Genomic DNA, 4,978 nt, shown 5'->3' with positions numbered 1-4,978 from the left:
GCTAAAAGAACAGAACAAACCAAGGAGGGAGATTAGGCCATCTGGCTGATGCATGCAATCACAAGGTTAAGACCACCCCCCACCCCCCCTTGTTTGGAATGTGCTTGTTTGAAGAATGCTTAAAAAGAGAGAGACCGCTTTGTAACTGCTGCTGCTGCTTCTGGCCGCGCCATTGCCACGGCGGCAGCCCAGATTCGAATCTGCAATAAAATTTGTAATTAGACTCCGCAATTGGCTAGTTGGAGTTATTTCCCGGGTAGGGGTCTCTGCCTCTTGGGTGGTCTCATCTCCATTCAACAATCCCCGCCTCTTCCTTGAACTCCTATTTCAAGGGTGAGGGCCAGGTGACTAAGCAGGTGTACTACTAATCTATTCACCAGTCACGATTTACTCAGTGACTGACCTAGCAGCTGTCACCTGCTTAGTGCACAGCCCCTGGTTTCTAAGGACTCGCAGAAGGGTGACAGTCAGCAAGCATCCAGGCCCCACAGGAGGAAGACTGAGCATGAAACTGTGGGGGTGGCCCGCAGTGCTGCCGGAATTCAGAGAAAGTGAAGAGGAGGAGTCCGATTCTGATGGGCAAAGACAGACACCCGAGGTCTGAGGATTACTATGAGCACAGCCCGTGAGGTCAGAGACCCTAGTACATGAGAAGACCGGCCTTGCCGGTGTGAGAGGACCACAGCCTTCTTCAGACAACAAAGGAATTGCTTGGTAGACCTGCCAAGGGCCTGGTAGGCGTCTGGGGGTGTGAGGGGGTGCACTGAATTAACAAGGGCTTCCTGCTTTCGAACAAAGTGTGTGGGCAAAAGCTGCGCTACGCAGGCAGCGTCTCTAGAGAGCTCCCTGATAGGTGCTGATTCTGCCACGGAAGCCACAGAAAGTTAGCACATGGCTTTGCCTTCCCCGTCCCCAATGGAACGTGACAGGCCGGGCCACGTCTGTCCAGCCTGCTGCAGCTCTTGCCCTGGCAAAGGAGTGCCTGTGGCATTGCTGCCCAGGAACATTCTTCCGAGGGCTCCCCATAGGCCAGGCCGCCTCTGATCCTGTGTGGGTGAGGGCAGACGGCCAACCTGGCAGACGCCTGGGCTGAGTAACCAACCATCACAGCAGCTGGGGTTTGGGTTGGGTTTGAGTTAAATATCTTTTAGTCATGTTCCAGTAGCTCAACAAGGCAAATTAGTTTTCAAATGATACTTTCAGGGGAAAACCACACGTCCATTCTTCCTCCTCAAGCTCTGTAGGTGGCCCCCAAAAGTTCCGAAATGAATTGCCTTCTCAGGTCTTTTGATGAGAGAGACCTAAAGGTACCAGGATGATGGCGAAACAGTCACCCCAGGACAGTCCACTTTCCTTCGCATTCCTTCTCTCCACTAGGATCCTCCCCCCTGCTTTTCTTCTCATGGCTAACAGGCCAGACGCATCCAGGAAACAGGGTCAGGGCCGGAGGAAGTGAACTTAGAAAACAGGAAAGGGGGAAGGTGCTGAGATGGGAGAGCTTCAGGTCAGAGCAGTGCCGGAAGCTTTTGCCTGCTCTTCTTTGCCTTCACTTTCACCTAATGTCCTATTTCAGCTCCCAGATCCTATTGTTTCAGGTCTCCTTAGGCTTCTCTTCCCTGTGGCAGCTTCACAGATTTCCCTTGATTCTGATGAACATGACAGTTGTGAGAAGTACTGACTACATATTTTGTAGAAAGTCTATCAGATGGCATTTGGCTGAAATTTTTCATGTTTAGACTGGGGTTATGGTTTTGGGGAGCAAGACCACAAGGGTCCACTTGCTGTCAACATGATTTATGACTGTTGTTGACCTTGATCACCTGGCTAAGACATAGTCTGTCAGTTTCTCCACGTAAAGTTATTTGGGGTGTGGGAGGGGACAATGCTCTTTTAACCACAAAAGAACCATGCTCCCCGGTTGGCTTTCTCAACAACAAAGCTGACATTTTGACCTCCATTTGTCTATCCCTTGTCTCGTATCTCTCTATTGATTCCACACTTGAGGAAGGGAAAAATAAATGGATGTTATATATTGAGCCCCTACGAATTCATTACTGTTCATCTGGTAAAATATTGCTCAGCCTTTAAGGCATTGCCTCCCGGAAGCCTTCCCTGATCTCCAGGCAGAGTCTATGTGCCCCCACAGCCTCAACCTACATCCTGAGGGACCTCTCAGTTGGCTGTCAGGATCCATTCTCCCTGTTTTTTCCTCCACAGGACCATCACCCTCTCCAGGGCACTGCCTGTTAGTCTTCATGTCCCTGCAACCCGTTCAGAGTCACCTGCTTAGTTGCAATTTAGAAGCTGTTTTGTAAATGTTTACAGAATGAAGAGCCACTCCCCTGTCAGCAAGGGTGACCTGACACCTCCAGGATGGAGACTTGGTGGGACCATCCCTGGGGATGGTCGAAGGAAGGCATCCCCCAGGACCCGTTTCATTCTCCTTAGAGCTCCTTGGGAAGGAGACAGGGCTGACTCGCTGGTGCAGCTGGAATGCTACTCGAGTGTAGAACCCATGTTCAATTTAGACTAAGGACTCCATCAGTATTTGTAGTTGGTATTGAATGAACAGCAGGAGGAAGGTCATCCTCTCTGGGTATTAGTCTTCCCTTTGGTTGAGACTTTAAAAAAAAAACTCTCAAAAAAGGAGTGTAGTTTTAGAAACTGATATATACTAGTAATCATCATAATAGTTATTATTGCTGAACAAATGTGGTCAGCACCATGTTAGATGTTTCATACATGTGATATTTAACTCTACAACTCTGCGGGATCATTGCCTGTACCTTCCCTGAAGGTCAGATGACTAGAGACCCAGAGAGGTAAAGCAACTTGCTCAAGATCACACAGCCATAAAGACCTAGGCCTACGTGGCTCTAATTCGAAGTTCATTTTACTTCTACTGATTCTACATGGATTCCCTTTATCAACTTTCTGCCTTTCTTCATTTCCTGCTTCTTTAAGGAGCTTATAGTCTAAGAAACTGATGTGAGAAAGGACACAGTATTGGCCAGCAACACACAGCAGATGGACGGAGGTTCTTCTTTTAAAATAAAACTCCGTTTTGTAATCTTGCCCAAAAGAAGCAGAGTATAAACTGTTTCTGTACAGTTTACCTGAGTCTTTATGCCACATGCATTCCTGCTACATAGAAACCTGATGGACATTCGCCCCAGAGGCTCAGACTGCCCCTTCTCACAACCACCCAGCTGTTATTGAGACCGGTCTCAGTGCTGCCCAAAGAATAAAGTGGCAAGTGCTCCATCACAAGGAAGACAGGTTTACAATAGCCAGGCCAAATGCCTAGTAAAGGCCCCAGGAAAGGGACAGAGCTGTTAGGCTGAGCTGAGGGATTCCCCGCTCTTCCCGGCCTTTGTATTCCGTGATTCTTAGGAGGAGAGGAGCCAAACTCTGGTTTTGTGCAATAATGAATAAAAGGCCTGGCTGGGTGTCAGCCGGCCTACCAAGCCTGCCAGCTGGCAAGGAACAGAGAACCTTCAAGAAGCTGACTCGGTTTGCATGTGTAATATGTTCATATATGCTGTCTGCATATAGATGATATGGCATCCATGACATACAGGACTTTGGGTTCCTGGGGGAAAAAGAGGCTCAGAAATAAACATTTCCCGGGGTAGCACAAATCAGGATAGAGATTCCGTTCTCACACAGGACGTGATTGCAGCTGACGGAGGACATTTTGGCAGCCAGGGAGGCGCACCCGTGAGGACAAAGGAAGTTGTTCCCACAGTCAGGGCCCCAACTGACTGAAGCTCAGAGAGGGAGGGGAGTTGCCTGGCAACAGTGGAGTCTTCCTGTCTCTCCAGCACCCCTGTCAAGAGCATGATGAGATGCCTTATCCTTTTTCATTTTATTTTTTGTTCCTTCCCTAGACTTTTTTTTTTTTTTTCAGAGAGGAAGAGAGAGGGATAGAGAGTTAGAAACATCAATGAGAGAGAATCATCGATCAGCTGCCTCTTGCACACCCCCTACTGGGGATGTGCCCACAACCAAGGTACATGCCCTTGACCAGAATCAAACTTGGGGCCTTTCAGTCCACAGGCTGACTCTCTATCCACTGAGTCAAACCGGTTTCGGCGCTTCCCTAGATTTTCATTTTCCACTTGATTTCATCTGAAACTATTGGGAACCCAGTGTAATTTGTTTGAGCCCTCATAGGTTAGTGGGACCTTTCCTCATGGGGAAACTGAGTCCCGGGAAGCAAAATCTCATGTCACTGAAGTGTCTGGTTGCACTTATGGGCTTGCCAATTCCTCCTCTGGGCAAAATGTGATGACAGATGACAGCTAGGACAAGGGATGTGACATGGTTCCAATGCCTGCAGAACAGCAAATACTTAATTTGTGTGCTTCTTCCTACTGCAGCCCATCCTGATGTTTTAGAGACTCGGGCACTGACTTCCGGCCCAAGATTCACTCCTGGTTGTCTGAAGTCACTTTGCCTCTGGAGGCCTCTCACTCTCAACCTTTTACTGAAAATGAACTCCCATCTATCCATGGTATTGTGCTCTTCTGAGATTTAGGTGAGGGTGAAAGAAAACTCATTGAATTATAAAAGCTCTTGTGGACAGGACCACCACTTTAATAACTGTGTTTTAAAAATATAGTTTTTATTTTATTTTATTGATTTCAGAGAGGAAGGGAGAGGGAGAGGGAGAGGAACCTCAATGATGAGAGAGAGACATTGTTGGCTGCCTTCTGCAGGCCCCTCTCTGGGGATCAAGGTAACCAGGCATGTGCCCTGACCGCTAATTGAACTTATGATCCCCTGGTTCATAGGTCAATACTCAACCACTGAGCCACGCCGGCCAGGTGGGAGCTCCACTTTTTAATCTCAATGTAACTTGTAGGCACTAGCATCAAGGCCTTTTTTGTTTGTTTGTTTTTACACATCAGGTTCTCAAAAAATGTTCATTTTGTTGAATACGAAGATGCATATATTCCTGTGGGCTGCCTGGCCC

Source organism: Pipistrellus kuhlii, unplaced genomic scaffold (genome assembly GCF_014108245.1).
Source record: "Pipistrellus kuhlii isolate mPipKuh1 unplaced genomic scaffold, mPipKuh1.p scaffold_m20_p_5, whole genome shotgun sequence".
In the NCBI taxonomy this organism is placed as follows: Eukaryota; Metazoa; Chordata; class Mammalia; order Chiroptera; family Vespertilionidae; genus Pipistrellus; species Pipistrellus kuhlii.
This window is presented reverse-complemented; position numbering follows the sequence as displayed.